The sequence below is a fragment of the Urocampus carinirostris genome, chromosome 3 (genome assembly GCF_059441175.1).
Source record: "Urocampus carinirostris isolate Australia breed hairy pipefish chromosome 3, RoL_Ucar_1.0, whole genome shotgun sequence".
NCBI classification, from domain to species: Eukaryota; Metazoa; Chordata; class Actinopteri; order Syngnathiformes; family Syngnathidae; genus Urocampus; species Urocampus carinirostris.
In genome coordinates, this window is record NC_142351.1 from 8,625,244 (window position 1) to 8,649,590 (window position 24,347).

General features: G+C 41.7%; 2 long non-coding RNA genes across 2 annotated transcripts; one reads left to right on the forward strand and one right to left on the reverse strand.

Annotated features, from left to right (window-relative positions):
* Positions 1 to 1,879: 1,879 nt before the first annotated feature.
* LOC148368583 (uncharacterized) lies at positions 1,880 to 14,888 on the reverse strand. Its single transcript, XR_015849864.1, has 4 exons — positions 14,832 to 14,888; positions 10,928 to 11,012; positions 5,278 to 5,319; positions 1,880 to 2,378 (listed from the first exon to the last, which is right to left on the reverse strand). It is a non-coding gene; the product is annotated as an uncharacterized LOC148368583 (long non-coding RNA).
* A 4,599-nt stretch (positions 14,889 to 19,487) lies between these two features.
* Positions 19,488 to 23,930, forward strand: LOC148368584 (uncharacterized). Its single transcript, XR_015849943.1, has 2 exons — positions 19,488 to 20,616; positions 23,298 to 23,930. It is a non-coding gene; the product is annotated as an uncharacterized LOC148368584 (long non-coding RNA).
* Positions 23,931 to 24,347: the final 417 nt, after the last annotated feature.

A 24,347-nucleotide genomic window follows, 5' to 3' on the forward strand; every position in this document is an offset into this window, starting at 1 on the left:
TTATGGGAAATGGGGAGTCATGTATGTTGGGCAGCAGTCTGGCATGGAATGATAGGAACCCAGAGGCCGACCAGATCGATACCAATTGCCTAAGTTGATATTGGACAGATGGCGTCGATACAGGACAGGATTGATATCAAAACAGGATCTCGAAATTAAACAGGAAAAACTAGACGGGAACCAAACTGGAAACCGATATTAAACAACGGGACAGACAGGATTGATATCAAAACAGGATATAGAAATTAAACAGGACAAACTAGACGGAAACTAAACTGGAAACCGATACTAAACAGGACAAAAATAAACGGGAACAATACCGGACAGGGAATACCAACAGGCAATCAGGACCGAGTCAAAACCCACGTTTTGCGGGGCAGAAGGTCGTTAACGGACTGAACAAAGAAGAGTGAGAGCACTGAGCTTAAATAGACGGAAAGCCAATCTATCAACGAGCCGCAGCTGGCACCACACGGGCAGGGCCAATTGGGCACCATGGCAACTGTGACAGTATTAAGTCTAAATGTAATATGATCTTTGGATATGTGGTAGGAAAAGAGGGTTTTACACATTTGCAGGTGTATAGTATACATTTGTATGTATTTTATTGCTATTTGACAAACACTTGTATTTTTTTTATATTTGTTGTATATTATAGAATATTCTGTTTTTTTCTGCATTATTTTTTTTGTATCCGTCCATAAATTCTCTATTCAAATAAAGCAAAGGACATTAAAAATGTGTTTCTTCAAAAAATAATCGAATATTAAAATGATCGTTAGTTGCAGCCCCAATATATACGAACAAATACATTTCAGGAAACTTAACTGCCTTTGTCAGGAACCAGAACAGGATCAGGACCCAAATGCGTGACATTTCTCACACAAGCCTTTTATTTTACAGGAAGTGGGGAGTCATGCACGTAAGGCAGCGGTCTGGCGTGGAAAGACAGGAAGCCAGAGGCGGACGAGATCGATGCCAATTGCCCAAGCTAATATCGGACAGACGGGGTCGATACCGGACAGGACGGGACGGGACAGGATTGATATCGAAACAGGATATCGAAATTTAACAGGACAAACTAGACAGGAACGAAAACTGGAGAAAATAATAAACAGGGCGAAAATTGACGGAACAAAACAGGAAACCGATATTAAACAGGACAAAATAAACGAGAACAATACCGGACAGGAAATACCAACAGGAACAGGACCGAGTCGAAACCCACGTCTTGCCAGGCAGAAGTTCGTTGACAGGCTGACGAACGAAAATGAGAGCACTGAGCTTACATAGACAGACAGCCAATCCGTCAATTAGCCACAGCTGGCACCACATGGGCGGGGCCAATTGGGCGCCATGGCAACCGTGACAGCCCGGGTCGGTATTTGGGGTATCATACTTTACAATACGCATTTTTGGCTTTTATAGTATTGTAGCGATTAAAACTACTCTACATTTAAATAAAAAATTGACCATCGGTCCTATTTATGTGTATAACCCTTAACCTCAGACCACAATGACACCATCCCCTGATCTGAAACCGACATGCAGATTAGGGAAATCTCAAAAACCTCAACATGAGAAAATGAAGAAACCTTGAGAAGGGGCCACACAAGGGGTAATACTGCATTGGGTAACAATACACAGAACGTAGTCAACATCAATAAACACTCAGATAAATGTAGTTTTTTTTTTCTAGATTTAATTTTGAAAATCGTTGGGATTGAAACGAATTATTCCACCATAAATCTTTTTTTCTTCTCTGAAGGACGCAAACATTTCCTACATTGAAAAATCAACTTATGTTATCACTTTGAGTTCTTTGAGTTCTGATATGAATTACTAATCCCAAGAAAATGGAATCAATGAACCAGGCCGATTGAAATAGGACACACACAATTTATTAACACAGAGAATCTATGATAGAAAAAAAGGGGAGGGGGAAAGGCGCCGGAGATGATGGGAGTTTTCGACTGCTGAAAGATACTAGCACAAAAACAAAGTTTCCTGCTATATGCTAGTGGATTTGGGGAGATTCCCTTGTACAGAAAAAAAATGCTCATTTCCAAGAACCAGCTAAAATGGAGATAAATCTATAGCCGTCACCTCACTTGTTGTTTGAGTTCTGATATGAATTACTAATCCCTTATGATAGATGACCTTAAAGATAGTTTCATTTTTTTAATGTTTTCAAAGTCCGGTACGCTGATTTCAGGAGAAGGTTGGACTTCTGGGATCTTGGTCATCGTCCTCATCTTCATCCTCTTCACCGTTGTCCACCTCGTGAGTGATATAGGAGCCCTTATTTAAAGAGCGGCGCCAGAAGACGAAGAGGATTAAAATCACGCAGACGAGGATCAGAGAGGCACTCAGGACACCTACCAGAAGGAAACATAGAAAAAGGAACATCTCAAAGCCACCACTAGATGGCCCTGTATTGTCCAATGCCAACAAATACCAGTGTCAAGGGAACAGTGTAGCAGCAAGACGCCAGACAAACCACTAGGAAGGACTAAATATTACACACTGCCCCTTTAAAATTTGGGAAGGTATTGTCATTGTTTTTGAAGGATGAAATCCTTCGATGAAAGCTGCTTTATTGTGCTATCACCTTTGGGTATTTACCTTGCCTCTTGTAACTTTCATGTTTTGTTCTGTTTAAGTAAATTAGCTTTCCAACATATCCAGCATTGTCTTACTTTCATGTTTTTTGTTCTCCTAGATCTTTCCCCAACGTATTCTCTGTGGTCTTACTTTCATGTTCTGTTCAGTGAGTGTCCTAACATATCCTGTATTGTCTTGCTTTTTTTTTCAATTAAAGGGTAAGTGTTCCAATATATCCTGCATTGTCTACTCCAACGTTTTTGTTCTCTTAGAGCTAGTTTCTCCACATATTCTCTGTGGTCTGACTTTCATGTTCTGTTCAGTGAGTGTCCTAACATATCCTGTATTGTCTTGCTTTTTTTTTTCAATTAAAGGGTAAGTGTTCCAATATATCCTGCATTGTCTACTCCAACGTTTTTGTTCTCTTAGAGCTAGTTTCTCCACATATTCTCTGTGGTCTGACTTTCATGTTCTGTTCAGTGAGGGTCCTAACATATCCTGTATAGTCTTGCTTTTTTCTTCAATTAAAGGGTAAGTGTTCCAATATATCCTGCATTGTCTAGTCTAACGTTTTTTTTCTCTTAGAGGTAGTTTCTCTGCGTATTCTCTGTGGTCTTACTTTCATGTTATGTTCAGTGAGTGCCCCCAATGTCTTGCATTCTTTTTTTATTCAATTAAAGTTAAGCGTTCCAGTAAATCCTGCATTGTATACTCTAACGCTTTTGTTCTCTTAAAGCTAGTTTCTCCACGTATTTTCTGTTGTTTTACTTTCATGTTCTGTTCAGAGAGTGTCCTAACATATCCAGCATTGTCTTTCTTTTTTTTTTTTCAATTAAAGTTAAGTGTTCCAATATATCCTGCATTGTCTAGTCTAACGGGTTTTTTTTCTCTTAGAGGTAGTTTCTCCGCATATTTTCTGTGGTCTTACTTTCATGTTCTGTTCAGTGAGTGCCCCAATGTCTTTTATTCTTTTTTTATTCAATTAAAGTTAAGCATTCCAGTAAATCCTGCATTGTCTAGTCTAACATTTTTTTTTCTCTTAGAGGTAGTTTCTCCGGGTATTCTCTGTGGTCTTACTTTCATGTTATGTTCAGTGAGTGCCCCAATGTCTTGCATTCTTTTTTTTATTCAATTAAAGTTAAGCGTTCCAGTAAATCCTGCATTGTCTAGTCAAACGTTTTGTTCTTTTAGAGCTAGTTTCTCCACCTATTCTCTGTGGTCTTACTTTCATGTTCTGTTCAGGGGGTGCCCCAATGTCTTTCATTTTTTTCTGTTCAATTAAAGCTAAGTGTTCCAATAAATCCTACATTGTCTACTCCAACGTTTTGGTTCTCTTAGAGCTAGTTTCTCCACATATTCTCTGTTGTCTTTCTTTAATGTTCTGCTCAGTGAGTATCCCAACGTCTCCTGCATTATTTTGCATTCAAATAATTTTAGGTGTTCCAACATATCCTGCATTCTTTTTTTCAGTTAAAGTTAAGTGTCCCAGTGTATCTTGCATCGTCTACTTTCATGTTTTTGTTCTCTTTGATCTAGTTTCCCAACATATTCTCTTTTGTCTTACTTTCATGTTCTGTTCAGTGAGTATCCCAACGTCTCCTGCATTATCTTGCATTCTTATTTTTGTTCAATTAAAGTTAAGTGTTCCAACGTATCCTGCATTGTCTACTTTCATGTTTTTGTTCTCTTGGGTCTAGTTCGCCAACGTATTCTATGTTGTCTCATTTTCATGTTCTGTTCAGTTAGTGTCCTAACATATCCTGCATTGTCTTGCATTCTTTTTTATTCAATTAAAGTAAAGTGTTCCAATGTATCTTGCATTGTCTACTTTCATGTTTTTGTTCTCTTTGATCTAGTTTCCCAACATATTCTCTTTTGTCTTACTTTCATGTTCTGCTCAGTGAATATCCCAACATCTCCTGCATTATCTTGCATTCTTATTTTTGTTCAATTCAAGTTAAGTGTTCCACGGTATCCTGCATTGTCTACTTTCATGTTTTGTTCTCTTGGGTCTAGTTCCCCAACGTATTCTATGATGTCTCATTTTCATGTTCTGTTCAGTTAGTGTCCTAACATATCCTGCATTGTCTTGCATTCTTTTTTTAGTTAAAGTTAAGTGTTCCAATGTATCTTGCATTGTCTACTTTCATGTTTTTGTCCTCTTAGATCTAGTTCCCCAACATATTCTCTTTTGTCTTACTTTCATGTTCTGTTCAGTGAGTATCCCAATGTCTCCTGCATTATCTTGCATTCTTATTTTTGTTCAATTAAAGTTAAGTGTTCCAACGTATCCTGCACTGTCTACTTTCATGTTTTTGTTCTCTTGGGTCTAGTTCCCCAACGTATTCTATGTTGTCTCATTTTCATGTTCTGTTCAGTTAGTGTCCTAACATATCCTGCATTGTCTTGCATTCTTTTTTATTCAATTAAAGTAAAGTGTTCCAATGTATCTTGCATTTTCTACTTTCATGTTTTTGTCCTCTTAGATCTAGTTCCCCAACGTATTCTCTTTTGTCTTACTTTCATGTTCTGTTCAGTGAGTATCCCAACGTCCCCTGCATTATCTTGCATTTTTATTTTTAAAATGTACTTATTGCAACACTTTGGATGCAGTGATGTTTGTTTTGATGTACTATGAATTAAAAGTTGAGATGTGCGTACTGTAGTTCTCACCTCCAATCAAGGCTCCAAAAGTACTGTCGTCCGCTTGGGGGTCTTGGAAAATACATAATAAAAACACGTCACACACACGTTGAAGGATGGATTATAAGCCGCACCTTTTCTCACATTATTTCAACCTGCGGCTTATGCAGAGACGAGGCTAATGCAGCATTTTTTCTTTCAATTGTTAGCGCCGTGTTAGCTGCGTTGCTATTGTGTTTTTTGTTAGTGTGACTGAGTCCCGTTGCCTTTCCCCCCGTGTTTTGAAAACTTATTATTCATTTTTTTATTTGAAAATGTATTGGGTGCAGTGTCAGGACCAGAACGGAGACAGGACCCACTCGCGTAACGTGTCTCACAAGTTTTACAAGAAGAAAGAGAAAGGGTTGCGCCCACGATCCGAGGATCGCTGGACGCGGGAAGCAGGTCGCTCTGAACGCGGAATTGGATCATCCGTGGCAAGCGATGGCGGTGTCGGGAACGAAAAAAAGCAAAAACGTGGTCGGGATCAGAAATGGATCATTATTCAGGATGGGAGAGCAGACGTGGTCGAGATAAAAACAGATTGTAGCGGTAGACAAACAGGAGCCAAAAAACAGGACAGGCGAAAAAGGGCTTGCCGTGTAAAAACAGAGATTCGCAGATGGACCGACAATCGGGGATTGACAGGACAGGATTTATTTAGTGGGGAACCATATTCGTCCACAAGCTGCGGCTTACGCCGCACAGGCGGGGCTAATTGGGCGCCATGGCAACCCTGACATGCAGTTTATATTTCAGAAATTACGACACGATATATGTAAGGCCACAACCGAAATCCACATTTAACCACCCTCCTTTACTGTTATTTTGGGCAAGTTCTCCGACTGGAAAAGATTAGAGAGGCCTGTAATTGTCAACATGGGTAAACCGTCAACCATGAGAGGCAGAATGTGGAAAAAAATTACATTGTCCGATTTTTCAAGAATTTCTTTGGAAATCATGATCAATACCATACAAATCATTTCAATACTTTGTTATATACTCTTGGTTGGCAATAACGGAGGTCAAACGTTTTTTGAAGCTTTTCTGGTATTTTGGCTCATTCCTCCATGCAGATCTCCCCTAGAGCAGTAATGTTTTCAGGCTGTCGTAAGGCAAATTGGACGTTCATGTCATGATTACCAATTTTAATCACCTGTGCACGCTCATTTGGTGTCTGATTGGCTCCCTCTCCCTATTTAAACCCTGTCCTGTCACTCCCCTGTTGTCAGTCCGTCAGTTGTCAGTCCGTCTGCGAACCTCTGTTTATACAAAACAAGCGTTTTTCGACCCTGACTCGCGCCTGTCCCGTTTTTGCTCCAGTCTGTCTCCAGCTACGACCTGTTTTGATCCCGAACACGTCTGCTCTCCCGTCCCGGCTTACGACCAATTTTTTATCCCGACTACGTCTACTCTCCTGTCCTGGCTTACGACTCGTTTCGGACCCCGACCACGCTTTTGCTCTCCCTACCTGTTTTTTCCGTCCCTGACACCGCCATCACTCGTTCGTTTTGCGATTGGGTCTACCCTGTCCAAAGATTTTCTACCTGCTTGCTATCTGAAGACTGGCTTATGCCTTAAAATGCTTCCTAAGAAGCAACTTCTTTGTTGCCCTGCCTGTGTGTTTGGGATCATTGTCCTGCTGGAAGACTCGGCTACGCCTCATCTTCAATGCCTTTTCTGATGGAACGAGATTTTCCTTCAAAATCTCTCAATACATTGCCCTATTGATTCTTTCTTTTACACAGATCAGTCGTCGATGTCCATTTGTAGAAAAACAACACCAACGCGTGATGTTTCCACCCCCATGCTTCACAGTATGGTATTCTTTGCCTGCAATTCAGTATTTTTTCTCCTCCAAACAAATGTTTTTATCAAAAAGTTTTATTTTGGTTTTATCTGACCATAACACATTCCTACAGTACTCTTCTGGATCATCCAATGCTCTATAGCGAAACGCAGACGGTCCTGGACACATCTGGCAGTGCAGGATTTGAGTCCCTGGCAGCACATTGTGTCACTGATAGTAGCCTTTGTTTCTGTGGTCCCATCTCGCTGTAGGTCATTCGCTAGGTCCCCCGTGTGGTTCTAAGGTTTTTGGGCGTCAACTCGTGTTATCATTTTGACGCCACAGGATGAGATCTTGGGTGGAGCCACAGATTATCATTGATTTATACGTTTTCTGTTTTCTAATCATTTCTAAAAAGAAACAACTCTTCAGGTTGTTTATGTTGCTTTAATCCCTACATTACCTATAATCAGGGTTGGGTAGGGTTACTTTAACTGGATTACTTTCAATGACTTTTGGATGACTCCAATACCAAATATGCTAATAAAAGACAAAAGAAACTAAATATGAATCCAATGATGACTCACAACACGTGGTAAGCTTTCTCTCCTGGCTTTGATCTCCGGCAAAACGAACATCAAATGCGACAGAAACAGAATGAAAATAAATCCAAACAGCTTGCCAACATCATTTTTGCCGTTCCGTGTATTCCGTTACTCCCCAAGCCTGCACAAAATTGAGTCATTTTATTCATATTTAGTTGCTTTTGTCTTTTATTAGCATATTTGGTATTGGAGTAATCCAGAAGTAATTGAAAGTAATCAAGTTGAAGTAACCCCTACCCAACCCTGTGAAGGATATCTCTTAACAAAATTCTGAAGGCTTCTTCCGTCTGTTTCCCAGCTTCGACCTGTTTCTTTGATCCTGACCACGTCTACTCTTCCCTCCTGGCTTTTGACTGGTTTCCGACCCCGACCACGTTTTTGCTCTCCTGTCCCGTCTACTGACCCGTTTTTACATTTCCATTTTATTCATATTTAGTTGCTTTTGTCTTTTATTAGCGTATTTGGTATTGGAGTAATCCAAAGTAATTGAAAGTAATCCAGTTTAAGTAACCCTACCCAACCCTGCCTATAATTGTGTAACATTGTGTACAGAATGACATAAAAAGTGGGGGGCAATAAGTGAAAAACAGACAAAATTGGAAACGGAAAAAATACAATGACAAAAGGAAAAAAAGAGAAGTAAAAGAAGAAAAAAAGAATCAACTTTACATTTTGATATGAACACATGGAAAATATAATAAAAACATTTATACATTTACAAGAAAGAGATGAAATACACAACAATTTTAAGCTCTTTATGCTCAACAAATTTAAAGTCGACAACACAGAATGCCCAAAAGTGCATCTTCACCACTCATAAGGGAAAAAAAGGGGCTTTTTTTTTATCTCAATGGCAACAGACATAGCACAGGGGAGTTTCTCCTTCATAGAATCGAACGCGGGACTGATAAGACACCGACCGCCTCCATTTCAGTTGGCCTAGTGCCGATGTCATGTTTATTAGTTTGGCCCTTAATCACAAGGAGTCTGAAAGGGCTACACAGACCACAGACTATTATGACGCCATCCCCTGATCTAAAACCTACATGAGGGCAAGGGAAAACTCAAAAACTTCAAGTCAAGTCCTGTTTATTTGTGACACCCTTAATTACAAAGAGTCTCAAAGGGCTTCACAGACCAAAGACTATTGCAAATTACAGACTATTATGACACCATCCCTTGATCTAAAACCTACATGAGGGTAAGGAAAAACTCAAAAACCTCAAGTCAAGTCCTGTTTATTTGTATACTCCTTTAGCACAAGAAGTCTCGGAGGGCTGCACAGACCACAGACTATTATGATGCCATCCCCTGATCTAAAACCTACATGAGGGCAAGGGAAATCTCAAAAACATCAAGACAAGTCATGTTTATTTGTGATACCCTTAATCACAAGGAGTCTCAAAGGGCTGCACGGACCATTGACTATTGCAAACTATTATGACAGCATCCCCTGATCTAAAACCTACATGAGGGGCAAGGAAAAACTCAAAAACCTCAAGTCAAGTCCTGTTAATTTGTTTGGCCCTTAATCACAAGGAGTCTCAAAGGGCTTCACAGACCAAAGACTATTGCAAATTACAGACTATTATGACACCATCCCCTGATCTAAAACCTACATGAGGGCAAGGAAAAACTCAAAAACCTCAAGTCAAGTCCTGTTTATTTGTATACTCCTTTAGCACAAGAAGTCTCGGAGGGCTGCACAGACCACAGACTATTGCAAACCACAGACTACTACAAAAACACTTTTTAATACTACAAAAATAACACAGTAAAACTACAGAAAACAACAGTAATATTACAAAATACAACAATACAAAAATACTTCAGTAATACTACAAAACAAAATTACAGCTATGGAAGTACTACAAAAATGCTACAGTAAAACTATAATAGAAAGTTACAACTATGGAAATACTACAAAAAACTGAAGGAATACTACAAAAAATAATGTAGTGATACCTAAAAATAAAATAAAATCTCCAAAAATACTAAAAAAGTACTATAGTAATACTACAACACAAATACTAGAGTAATACTACAAAATTACTAGAGTAATACTAAAAAACACTACAGTAATAATGCAAAACACTTACAGTAAAACTACAAAAAATAATAAGACTATAGTTATACTACAAAAATACTTCAGGAATACTACAATACAAATTTACAGCTTTGGAAATACTCCAAAAATACTGCAGTAAAAATATAATATGAAATTACAACTATTGAAATACTGCAAAAAATACTATTGTAATTCTACAAAAATACTACAAAAGTCCTATAGTAATACGTTTATTCCGAATGACGCAAAACATCTTGATGGAAAACCAAAGCCACACAAGTTTAAACACTGCAACTCAAGGTTGTCCTGTCCCTCTCCTGTTGTCCGTCTGCAAACCTCTGTTTATACAAGGCAAGCCTTTTTTTTACCCTGACTCCCGCCTGTCCCGTTTTTTGCTCCCGTTTGTCTCCGGCTACGACCCGTTTTGATCCCGACCACGTCTGCTCTCCCGTCCCGACTTACAAACCGTTTTTATGATCCCGACCACGTCTGCTCTCTCGTCCCGGCTTACGACCCGTTTGTGTCCCCGACCACATTTTTGCTCTCCTGTCCCGGCAATATATTCTACTATCTCCAATTCCACCTGCACAATCCTTTCATCAGATACATTTGAGAAGTGGAATTTTTTTCTTGATTTGGTTCGAAGCTAGCAAGCAGGGCGCGGGTTCTGATTGGCTACCTGTCACTATTTGAACTCAGTCCTGTCAATCCCCTGTTGTCAGTCTGTCTGCAAACCTCTGTTTTTCAAGGCAGCCGGTTTCGACCCCTGACTCCCGCCTCTCCCGTTTTTGCTCCCGTTTGTCCTCGGCTACGACCCGTTTTGATCCCGACCACGTCTGCTCTCCCGTCCCGACTAACGACCCGTTTTTTTTTTATCCCGACCACGTCTGCTCTCCTGTTCTGGCTTACGACCTGTTTCTGTCCCCGACCACGTTTTTGCTCTCCTGTCCCGGCAATCGACCTGTTTTTCCGTACCTAAAATTTTGTGGAAAACGTTACGCTATTGGATCTTGTTCCGGTTCTTGACATCCTCAAGGGGGACCAGTTAAGATCCAGTATGTTAGAGAATACTTTCTACCTTAAAAATGTTAAAACGCATATATTCTGTTTTCAAAAAAATCTGATATTTCTAAATATTAAGTTGTTTACATCCAACCAGTAATAAAAACTTTGACTGACCGGCTACATATTTAGTAGAGGTCTCCGGCGTTTGGGTCGCGTCCAGAGGGGCCGGAGTTGTGAAAGATGCCATCGCCACGGCAACCTGCATACAATGACACACATTATCAGGTGGACGAATTGGGAATTCGACAGATATCGGTATCACCGTTTTTATCTATTGTATTATTAAGGCTCAGATGCAGCTGAGCCTTACTCTCCCTCCCTCCTGCTCCTCCCTCTCGTCGGACGCTATTCACCCTGCGCCTTCTGATTGGATAATAAATTGGGGGCGGAGCCACAGAACCGGGATGAATATCATTAGAGCTCTGCTAACTTCTGAGTCCTGCCCGACATGCCTGTGAGTCAAGACTGTAGATAATATTGAGATTTTAAAAAGTCATAGGTAGATAAGCGTGTGTGAGATTAAGAGAGGAGAGAAAAGAGAAGGGGAGAAAGAAAGAAGGGGAAAGCAAGAGAGAGAGAGAAAGAGAAAAGAGGGAGAAAAGGAACAGAGAAGCAAAAGAAGGTAAAAAGACACAAAGTAAACTTGTTTTAGGGAAGCACGCGCAGATGGAGACTGATATATTAGCTCTTATCATAACATGAGTTCGTCAATCAAGCTGTGTGTTTGAGAGTATAAAAAGCATGCTAAAGTGGAAGACTGAGTGATTAGCTGTTAGCATAACATTAGTTTGTCAATGCGCCTCTAAAACAGGAGTGCCCACACTTTGCAATTCGACGGATATCGGTATGACCGTTTTTATCTATTGGATTATTAAGGCTCAGATGCAGCTGAGCCTCACTCTCCCTCCCTCTTGCTCCTCCCTCTCGTCGGACACTATTTACCCTGCGCCTTCTGATTGGATAATAAATGGGGGGCGGAGCCACAAAACCGGAATGAATATCATTAGAGCTCTGCTAACTTCCGAGTCCCGCCCGACATGCCTGTAAGTCAAGACTGTAGATAATATTGAGATTTTTAAAAGTCACAGGTAGATAAGCGTGTGTGAGATTAAGGGAGGAGAGAAAAGAGAAGGGGAGAAAGAAAGAAGGGGAAAGCAAGAGAGAGAGAGAGAAAAGAAAGAGAGAGCAAATGCAGAGCACGTGCAGATGAAGATTGAAATATTAGCTCTTATCATAACATGAGTTAGTCAATCAAGCTGTGCGTTTGGGATTGAGAGAGAGCATAAAAAGCATGCTAAAGTGGAAGACTGAGTGATTAGCTGTTAGCATAACATTAGTTTGTCAATGTGCCTCTAATACAGGAGTGCCCACACTTTTCAATTCGTGAGCTCCGTTGGAATTTCAATGCACTATTTAGTTTTGAGTTATTTTTAAGTCATGTCGATTGCATTCATATTTTGATTCATTTATTGTGAAATAAAAGGGAGCTATTTAATTTTTCAAGTACCATTCTCCGAGTTGCTGGTAAATCTAATTTTATTTAATGCACTGTTAGTGTTAGGTCTATTACCTTCCATCTCTGAACAAAATACAAAATAAGAGAGACAAGCGACACCAGGGAAAAATAAACATGACAATGCAGCAGCTTCTCTTCTCAGGTGAACGGTTAAGTGGTTCACAAGGAAAACATTGTAGCCAACTGTTGGAACCCTACATAATTAAGACAATTCTAATTCCAATTCTAATTCTAATATTGTTTTAGATTAATAATACATGTATTTACGATGACCCCATCGGTTAGTTTTTGGTTTAGGTAAAAGATTGGTCATGTTAGTTGTGTTTAGATTCTAATTTATGTGCTGTGAAAAGTTTCAGAGAGCTATTAAGGTTTTATCAGAATTAATAACAAATATTCTTTGTTTGTTTTTGCTGTCAAGAACCAGAACAGGAGGAGGACCCAGATGCGTGACGTTTCTCACACAAGGTTTATTTTACGGGAAATGGGGCAGTCATGCACGTTAACCCAAATGCCAGTGATTCGGCTATTGTTGGGTGGAAGACGTCTGGCAGCAGTCCGGCGTGGAACAACAGGAAGCCAGAGGCCGATGAGTTCGATACCAATTGCACGAGCAAAAATCGGACAGTTGGGTTCGATCCCCGACAGGACGGGACAGACATAATTGATATCAGGCACTGGAGACTGGAGTCCGATAAGATGCAGGACGAGATAGACGGAAACGAAACTGGAGATCAATAATAAACAGGACAAAATTAGACGGGAACGATACCGTACAGGAAACGCAGGCAGGAAACCGGACGGAGTCAAAACCGACGTCTGACAGAGGTTCGTTGACGGACTGACAAAGAGTGAGTGAGAGCACTGATCTTTCGTGTCGCACCAGTCAGCACGCCCAGGGGGAGTGGCCGATGCCCCGATGTGTCAAAAAGAAGACAGACAGACGGGAGCAAGGCTGGACGAAAACTAATTAGACCAATTCGACAATAATTCGGCAAAATTCGGAGGAATTCATTTAATAGATAATTTAAGAAAATAATTCTGCCCCCATGTGGAAAAGCCTGTCTCTTGTCAATTTGTTCCCCTAAATTAAGAAAACGAGCATGCATTTGTTAGGGGAGAATAAAATAGAATAGAATATACCTTTATTATCATTGTTACAACATGGGTTGAATACATTGGACGTGGCACTCTAGGTCCACATTTTACAGTGAGGATAAAGAAAACTAAGAAATAAAGGAACAAAGAAGATGTTTGTACTGTCCTTGTTGCATAGGCTTTGTTTTCCTCCGGAGGGGGGTGTATGAGGGGGTGAGGGACAGACAGAGATGGCCGGATCCAACTAGATGTTTGTGGTTAATGGAGTCGAATAACTAATTCGAACAATTTGGTAAACGATACATTTGTAATAGAGTTTTTTCCCCTATCAACGTCTACTCTCCCGTTCCGGCTTACGACTCGCTTCCGACCCCGACCACGCCTTGCTCTCCCAGTCCCGGCGACCGACCAGTTTTTCCATCCCTCGCTACGAAAGATCCATTTCCGTGTTCGGATCACAATCGGATAGCGGGCGCTGCCCTTCCTCTTTCTTTCAATAAAACTGTCAGAAAACGTTACGCGATTGGGTCCATCCTTTGTGCTGGTGGTGACGACATTAATGATTTATTTTTCGACTTTTATTTTGGAAATATGTTCATACTAATATCATTGCACTGTTTTCTGCTGAACGACCTTGTAAATATTTGCCTATTTATCCTAATATTCTCTTTTAGCTTTTTTTCTGACGTTTATTTTGGAGTGTCTCATCTGGTTGGACACACATTTCGCTAGGTTTTTTAGCAGTGTCAATATAATGTTTATAATTCGAATTATTTTTTCAAAAAATGACTTAAATGAGTTTTAGGATTTCATCTTTTTGGTCAAAATGAAAAAAAAAGAAAAACCCGAGTTTGAGTTCACGAAATGAATGAAAAGGAACCGAAAGACTACAAGCCGTGTTTCGATTCCTTCAAAATAATTCCGACAGTTAAATTTTTTTACCATTTTTTTTAACTAAAACTCGGATGTGTCGAGATGATTTTTAGGACTATTTCACGAGGACTTTTTAGGAAATGTAGGAATTGTAACTACCGTTTCTATGCGCTATTCTTCTTCGCTGCATTATTATTATTATTATTATTATTTCAAAGTCATTATATTAAATGTTTTACCCCGGAGTGCCGTGTCTAATCTCATTACGTACAATGTTTTACCATGCCAATATTAAAGACACTTCTTCAATTTCAAACTGTGTAAAAAGAAAAAAATGTATATTTATTTATATTTATCGATGATTAGTTCACTCTTATTGTGGAAGTTTCATTTCCGGTTATTACACTATTTTCGTATCTTAATTTTCACGTTAATTTTTTTCCCTGGAGCGCCATTTTGAACAATAATCACTTAATTGTGAGTAATAATAGTAAATATTCGTGTAATATTGGTATAAAATACAAAACTCACCAGTTTGGAGCCGTCTTGCTGCAGTGTGTGTCGAAAAACACAAGAGAATGGGTGTGGTCCAATAGGAGACGAGGCCCCGCCCAGAAAAGTGCAAATATGTTCTCACTTAGTTTGTTTTGTATTTGCATAGAGTTACTTCATTTCTTTCTTAAAGCCCCAGTGTGTGATTTGTGACCACTGGATGGCACTGTGGTGAAATGCAGAGGACAACCAATGCCAAATGATCACTGCGTAGCAGCAAGATGGCAAATAATCATGTCTTTGGTAGGGATGCAAAAGAAATTACACATTTCTCCACCGATGAATATTTAAAAAAGATAAAAAAAGTGTTTTTCTCTCACTAGGAAGCGTTAAATATTACACACTGTCCCTTTAAAAATACTTGCATGATAACAGTTTTTTCAATTTTAGTTTTTTTTTACATTTTTTTTTCTGCTTATTATGACAAAATTGTCAAAAAACTAGTATTCCTATTTTAATGTATTTCTTTATTTAATTATTTATTTTGAAACATACCTGCATGGTGAATGTTTTTATCTTTTGAGGCTTTTTTTCCCGTTCCGATTATTTTTATAAATTATTTCAAAACTGTCACGGTTGCCATGGCGCTCAATCGGCCCCGCCCGTGTGGTGCCAACTGCGGCTTATTAACAGATTGGGTTTCCGTCTTTTTTAAGCTCAGTGCTCTCATTTTTTCTTTGTCAGTCCGTCAACGAACCTCTGCCCTGCAAGACGTGGGTTCTGACTCGGTCCTGTTCCTGTTGGTATTTCCTGTCCCGTTTATTTTTGTCCTGTTTAATATCGGTTTCCAGTTTCGTTCCCCTCTATTTTTGTCCGGTTTATTATTCTCCCCAGTTTTCATTCCCGTCTTGTTTGTCCTGTTCATTTTCGATATCCTGTTTCATTATCTAGTCTGTCTCGTCCTGTCCAGTATCGACCCCATCTGTCCGATATCAACTCGGGCATTTGGAATCGAAAAAAAAAAGTCTCATCCTGTCCGGTATCTTGCTCCAGTCTCCAAAATCGATCCCGCCTGTCTCGTCCTGTCCGGTATCTTGTTCCGGTCCCCAGTATTTGGTATTGATTCCGCCTGTCTCGTCCTGACTGGTATCTTGCTCCAGTCTGCATTATCTGGTATTGATCCAATCTGTCTCGTCCTGTTCGGTATCTTGCTCCAGTATCCAGTATTGATCCCGCCTGTCTCGTCCTGTCCGGTATATTGCTACAGTCTCCGGTATCCGATATGGATCCCGCCTGTCTCGTCCTGTCCAGTATCTTGCTCCAGTCTCCAGTATCCAGTATCGATCCTGTCTGTCTCGTCCTGACTGGTATCTCGCTCCAGTATTCAGTATCAATCCCGTCTGTCCCGTCCTGTCCGGTATCTTCCTCGTGTATTCAGTATCAGGTATCGATCTTGTCTGTTCCGTCCTGTCCAGTGTTTGCTTGTGTATCCTGTATCTGGAATCGATCCCGTCTGTCCTGTCCAGTTTTGATCTCATCTGCCTCTGGCTTCCTGTTTTCCCGCGCCTGACTTCTATGTCTCACTTCTTCCGCCCAGCGATCACCGAATCACTGTCGTTTGTGTTCACGTGCATGACTGCCCCATTCCCGTAAAATAAAGCTTGCGTGAAAACGTTACGCGTCTGGGTCCTCCGTCTGTTTGGGTTTTGACGAAAATATCTCAGAAAGATTATAATTAAAACAAGCATAAAATCTGGTTTCATTTTGAGCAATGTACGACGGAAGCAAAACAAACCACTTTAATTCAATATTAACGAATGATAGATAGATCAACAGACAGAAAGATAGCGTAGATCAGGGGTGTCAAACTTATTTTTATTCGGGGGCCACACGATAGAACAAACATTCTCTTGGGGGCCGGACTAGTAGATTAGAGAGAAAGAAAAAGAGAGAGAAAGAAGTGAGAGAAAGAGGGAGAGAAAAAGATAGAGGGTGGGGCAAAGAAAGGGAGAAAGACAGAGAGGGAAAAGAGACAGAGAGAGAGAGAGAGAGAGAGAGTGAGAGAGAGAGAGAGAGAGAACATGAGAAACAAAAGTCTTAAAAAGAGAAATAGTGAGAGAAAAGAAGAGAAAAAGAGAGCAGGGGAGAAAGAGAGAAGGGAAAAGCAAAAGAGAAAGAGAGAGAAAAGAGAGAGAAAAGGAGAAAAGAGCAAAACAAGGCAAAAGGACGCAGAGAGACCCAGAGAGAGAGAGAGAGAGACGCAGAGAGAGAGACCCAGGGAGAGAGAGACGCAGAGAGAGAGAGAGAGAGAGAGAGAGAGAGAGAGAGAGAGAGAGAGAGAGAGAAATAAAAGTACAGCGTTTGTGAGAGGCACCTGGCTTTGGCAACATCAAGTGGACATAGTCCAACCTGCATCTCGTTTTTCTCTTGCGCTTCTCTGAATGTTGTCTCGCGGGCCGGATTCAATCCCTTAGCGGGCCTAATCTGGCCCGCGGGCCGCCTCTTTGACACCTGAAGGATGGACACCGAAGATAGATAGACATATCCTTAAAAATAGAAGTTGTGTAAGTTCGATTTATTGAAAAGATCACAAGATACTATTTGTAATTGACACCTTTTTTTTTTTTATTGCCATTGTATCTTCTTCACTAATCCCATAATCCTTTGCAGTCTCTACTCTCCCCCAATCGGATTAAAGATCCCGGATCAGTGACACGCCCACCTGTTGGCCCACATTTTTAATTCCTCCTTACGGGTTCGACCAATCAGGCGCAGCGGAATTCGAAACTCGTATAAAAGAAATATGAAAGGCAAGATTAATGCAATGTTTGAAGAAACCATACTTTATTGTGAAATTGGATCAACAAAATAAAGTTTACAAATTCACGAGACATCAAGTGTTTGATCTTAGAATACGACTTTTGGGCGTTGTATTTGGAGGAGCGATACTGCCATTTGTTGAAATAAATGTATACAAAAATATGCCATTTGAACACCTCAATGAATCATGGAATACTTGTAAAGATTGTCATGATCCAAGCTCCGTTCTCCTGTCCCGGCTATCTGCATCCTGATTCTGTTTCCGGTATCGATCCCTGATCCAAGCTCCGTTCTCCTGTCCCGGCTACCCGTAACCTGATTCTGTTTCCTGTATCGATCCCCAATCCAAGCTCCGTTGTCCTGTCCCGGCTACCCGCATCCTTATTCTTTTTCCTGTTTCAATCCCCGATCCAAGCTCCGTTGTCCTGTCCCGGCTACCCGTAGCCTGATTCTGTTTCCAGTATCGATCCGTGATCCAAGCTCTGTTCTCCTGTCCCGGCTACCATATCCTGATTCTGTTTCCGGTATCGATCCCTGATCCATGCTCCGTTCTCCTGTCCCGGCTACCCGTATCCTGATTCTGTTTCCGGTATCGATCCCTGATCCAAGCTCCGTTCTCCTGTCCCGGCTACCCGTATCCTGATTCTGTTTCCTGTCTCGATCCCTGATCCAAGCTCCATTCTCCTGTCCCGGCTACCCGTAACCTGATTCTGTTTCCTGTATCGATCCCCAATCCAAGCTCCGTTGTCCTGTCCCGGCTACCCGCAACCTTATTCTTTTTCCTGTTTCAATCCCCGATCCAAGCTCCCTTGTCCTGTCCCGGCTACCCGTATCCTGATTCTGTTTCTGGTATTGATTCCCGATCCAGGCTCCATTCTCCTGTCCCGGCTACCCGTATCCTGATTCTGTTTCTGATACCGATCCCTGATCCAAGCTCCGTTCTCCTGTCCCAGCTACCCGTAACCTGATTCTACTTCCTGTATCGATCCCTGATCCAAGCTCCGTTCTCCTGTCCCGGCTACCCGTAACCTGATTCTGTTTCCTGTATCGATCCCCAATCCAAGCTCCGTTGTCCTGTCCCGGCTACCCGCATCCTTATTCTTTTTCCTGTTTCAATCCCCGATCCAAGCTCCGTTGTCCTGTCCCGGCTACCCGTATCCTGATTCTGTTTCCAGTATCGATCCGTGATCCAAGCTCTGTTCTCCTGTCCCGGCTACCATATCCTGATTCTGTTTCCGGTATCGATCCCTGATCCATGCTCCGTTCTCCTGTCCCGGCTACCCGTATCCTGATTCTGTTTCCGGTATCGATCCCTGATCCAAGCTCCGTTCTCCTGTCCCGGCTACCCGTATCCTGATTCTGTTTCCTGTCTCGATCCCTGATCCAAGCTCCATTCTCCTGTCCCGGCTACCCGTAACCTGATTCTGTTTCCTGTATCGATCCCCAATCCAAGCTCCGTTGTCCTGTCCCGGCTACCCGCAACCTTATTCTTTTTCCTGTTTCAATCCCCGATCCAAGCTCCGTTGTCCTGTCCCGGCTACCCGTATCCTGATTCTGTTTCTGGTATTGATTCCTGATCCAGGCTCCATTCTCCTTTCCCGGCTACCCGTAACCTGATTCTGTTTCCTGTATCGATCCCCAATCCAAGCTCCATTCTCCTGTCTCGGCTACCTGTATCCTGATTATGTTTCTGGTATCGATCCCTGATCCAAGCTCCGTTCTCCTGTCCCGGCTACCCGTATCCTGTTTCTGTTCCCTGTCTCGATCCCCGATCCAAGCTACGTTCTCCTGTTCCAGCTACCCGTAACATGATTCTGTTTCCTGTATCGATCCCCGACCCAAGCTTGGCATCCGACGCTTACAAGTAAGTATGGGTTGCTGTAAAGGTTGCTCCCGTGTCCGTAGGCAGGTTGCCCTTCTAGAGGGACGTGTCCGTGAGCTAGAGCAGTTTAAACGGAAAATGTTAGGTGCCTCGGACACCACTGCTAGCGTGGGTTGTAGCGAACCTGCTAGTCCGGTTAGCATTAGCCCTAAACGGCATGCTAATCGCGGTGAGCCAATTCAGACGCATAACAAGTTCAGCCCCCTAGCTAGTCCCACTCCACCCCGGTCTACTGGCTCCCGCACCCTAGTTATAGGTGACTCCATCACCCGTAACATAAAGCTTAGCACCCCAGCCACGGTTATGTGTATTTCTGGGGCCAGAGCACCCGACATTGAGGCTAATTTGAGGGAGCTGACGAGCAAACCTAGACACCAGGACAGGGCTAGCTACACCGATATAGTCATTCACGTCGGCTCCAATGATACTAGAATGAGACAATCTGAGATTACAAAGAAAAATATTGCTAGGACCTGTAATCTCGCCAGAAAGATGAGTCGGCATCGAGTAATTGTCTCTGGCCCCTTGCCTGCGAGAGGCAATGATGAGAGGTTTAGCAGACTAGTCTCGCTAAACCGATGGCTGGCAAGTTTTTGCAATCAGAAGGGATTTAGGTTTGTGGATAACTGGCCTGCTTTCTGGGGCCGACCTGACCTGCTGAGGAGAGACGGCCTTCACCCTAACTGGGAAGGTGCTCTCACTCTTTCTAAAAATATAGATTACTGTTTAAGCCTTCCATGACAGGATACACTAGTGCAGGCCAGGTCACAGGTGATTAGTGAACCTGTTACCATGGGTGTGGAGTCTGTAACGCTAGAGCTAACTAGCGCTATGCTAGATTCATGCAATTCACATAGTTTTTGTAGTTTAGAGTGTTCTACTGACTGCACCATACACCCTGATTTATACTATTCTATAGCATCTTCTTCTGTGCCTCTTACCTCTGTTTCTCCCTTGTTAGGTGAGGAGGGAGAAGAAATAACATTATTTTCTACCAATAGTCATCCTGCTACTCCACCGGTCAACAATATTCCTGTGGTATGGAATTCGGGCCGCATCTGCCGTCATGCAAGGCACAAGACCCGGGACCGGCAGTCGAATCCTGTGGTGGTTACCACTAAGGTGCAAAACTTGCGAAGGGTTTCAGCTCAGTCCACAGTGCTGAAGCTTGGCCTTCTTAATATTAGATCACTAGCCTCCAAAGCTTTACTTGTTAATGACCTTATTAATGAACACAATCTTAACCTTATTGGCCTTTGTGAGACCTGGTTGAAGCCAAATGAGTTTGTAGTGTTAAATGAGGCTTCTCCCCCTAACTTTGTGAGTGCGCACTTGGCACGACCATGCAAAAAAGGTGGAGGTGTTGCTCTTATATCGGAAAATAGGTTGAAATTTACTTCTAATACCCCTACTAGTTTTAAAACGTTTGAAGCACTTGTTATGAGGTCCTTAATGTCAACACCAATTTATGTAGTTGTTGTGTATCGCCCACCTGGACCATACTCAAATTTTTTGGAAGAATTCTCTGATTTGTTAACAGACTTAGTTACGTATGCGGATAATGTTGTAATTATTGGTGATTTTAATGTTCACATAAACTCCCCAACAAATTCACTTGCAATTGCATTTAAGTCACTGATGGATACATTTGGTTTCAATCAAATAGTTGATGTGCCAACTCATAAAGATGGGAACACTCTAGATCTTGTCCTGACCCGTGGCGTAGTAGCCTCAAATGTTACAGTGTTACCGTATCCTAATGCCATCTCTGATCACTATTTTGTTAAATGTGAGGTGCTGTTTAATGTTTACTGTGATAAGGAAAATATAGGCTTTAGCAGTCGCAATATCCGCCCTAAAACGGTGTTAGCCTTAAAAGAATTATTACCTACGGTAACTGCAGCCTTCCCTTCGTACACTGGGTCTGTTGACTCACTTACAAACAACTTCAATACTGCTTTGGTAAATGTTCTTGATTCTGTGGCGCCCCTAAAGTATAAATTCCGACCCAAGAAGAATACACCTTGGTTTACTGAAGAAACTAGGTTACTCAAACAAAGTTGCAGAAAAATTGAACGAAAATGGCGCACTACTAAGCTGGAGGTTTTTCGACTGGCCTGGTGTGACAGTTTGCTGAAATATAAAGTAGCTCTTGCCTCAGCTAAAGCTTCGTATTTCTCTAAGATTATTGTTGAACATAAGAATAATCCAAAATTTTTATTTGACACAGTGGCGAAACTTACCAGACAACAACTTAACCCAAATGGTTGCACTCATTCTGCTAATGACATTATGGAATTTTTTAATAAAAAGATTCAACTAATCAGGAATGAAATTTTAAAAGAACGCTCTGTTTCCTCCTCCTATATCAAAGATGTGGAGGTGCTAGGTATGGACTGTGTCAGCGGTTGTTTAGAAACATTCTCCAGTTTCAATGAATTGTCCCTTGATAATCTAACACAGATGGTCAGTAGGGCCAAACAAACTACGTGCCTGCTTGATCCGTTTCCAGCTTCACTGGTGAAGGATCTGTTTGAGATCTTAGGACCATCAGTTTTAAATATTATTAATATCTCGCTATCCTCGGGTATTGTTCCTGTAGCCTTCAAGTCTGCCGTCATTAAACCCACGCTTAAGCGACCTAACCTTGACCCAGAAAGCCTAGGTAATTATAGGCCAGTGTCAAATCTGCCATTTCTTGCGAAATTACTTGAAAAGGTCGTTGCACAGCAGCTAAATGACTTCATGTCAGAAAATAACCTTTTTGAAACTGTCCAGTCAGCATTTAGAGCAAATCATTCTACTGAGACAGCCCTTGCAAAAGTAACCAATGATCTCCTTTTAACAATAGATTCTGGTGCCTCATCAATGTTACTGCTGCTGGATCTCAGCGCTGCTTTTGATACGGTCGACCACAACATATTATTGATTCGTCTAGAACGCATTGGTATCTCAGGAACTGTACTCTCGTGGTTTAGGTCCTACCTGTCAGACAGGATGCAATGTGTTAACTATGGCAATATGACCTCTAAACAATCTAATGTCCCTTGTGGTGTTCCTCAAGGCTCTGTACTTGGCCCCCTTCTTTTTAGTATTTATATGATCCCGCTTGGTGACATTATCCGCAAGTATAATATTAGTTTCCATTGCTATGCAGATGACACTCAACTGTATGTGCCACTGGAAAAAACTGGACATTTAAGTTTTAGAAATCTGGAGGATTGCCTTACTGAGATTCAAAGATGGATGTCAAATAATTTTTTACGCCTTAACCCAGAAAAAACTGAAATGTTGATTATTGGTCCAGCTCACTGTCGTCATTTGTTTTCAAACATTACCCTGAACCTAGACAAATGTAATATCACCCATAGTGACTCGGTCAAAAATCTAGGTGTTATATTTGATCCTAACCTGTCGTTTCAGTTACATGTGAAAAATATTACTAGAATAGCTTTCTACCACCTCCGTAATATTGCGAAGATTCGTTCAATGCTGTCCCAATCAGATGCAGAGATTTTAATTCATGCGTTTATTACTTCTCGGCTTGATTACTGTAATGTATTGCTTTCTGGTCTCCCGATGTCTAGCATTAAAAGTTTGCAGCTGGTTCAGAATGCGGCAGCTAGACTTTTGACTAAGACTAAAAAGTTTGAGCATATTACACCTGTATTGGCCAACTTGCACTGGCTCCCAGTCCACTTAAGATGTGACTTTAAGGTTCTCTTATTAACATATAAATGTTTGCATGGGCTTGCACCCTCTTATCTCTCTGATTTGATTTCCCCCTATGTTCCTGCACGGAGTCTGCGCTCGGAAAATGCCGGTCTACTTGTGATTCCGAGAGCCAAGAAGTCTGCGGGCTCGAGAGCGTTCTCCATCCGGGCCCCGGTGTTGTGGAATGCCCTGCCTCTGGAGATAAGATCTGCAACCTCAACGGAAGTTTTTAAATTGAGGCTTAAGACACACTTCTATTCCAAAGCATATGATTGATGCCCACCTCGTATTCTGTTTTGTCCTGTCTTTTTCTGAGGCCTGCCTGGCTGATACGAAGGAGAAGGATGATCTGGGATGGGTCAACGGACCGGGGTCTGACCTGCAGCATGTCAACCCCTGCATTTACCAGCTGGCGTCGTCGTTGATGTCATGCTCTTTCCGGACATTTTCAACATCTTACCTAGTGTTTACTATTCTGTGTACAGTAATGCTAACTGTAATTCACCCTGTTCAATCCTGGAAGGGGGATTACCACATGTGAGGTCCTTTCTCAAGGTTTCTCTTTTCTCCTCACACTGAGGTTTTTGAGTTTTTCCTTGCCCGCATGCTGGTTTGCTAGTTTAAGATCAGGTAATTGTGTAATTTTGTAACTGTAATCCTGTGCAGTCCTTTGAGACATTTTTGTGATTAAGGGCTATATAAATAAATTTGACTTGACTTGACTTGGCTTCGTTCTCCTGTCCCGGCTTTCCGTAACCTGATTCTGTTTTCTGTATCAATCTCCGATCCAAGCTCCGTTGTCTTGTTCCAGCTACCCGTATCCTGTTTCTGTTTCCTGTCTCGATCCCTTATCCAAGCTCCATTCTCCTGTCCCGGCTACCTGTATCCTGATTCTGTTTCCAGGAACGATCCCCGATCCAAGCTCCGTTCTCCTGTCCCGGCTACCCGTATCCTGATTCTCTTCCTTGTTTCTATCCCAGATCCAAGCTCTGTTCTCCTGTCCCAGCTACCTGTATCCTGATTCTGTTCACTGTTTCGATCCCTGATCCAAGCTCCGTTCTCCTGTCCCGGCTACCCGTATCTTGATTCTGTTTCCTGTATCAATCCCCAATCCAAGCTCCGTCGTCCTGTCCCAGCTA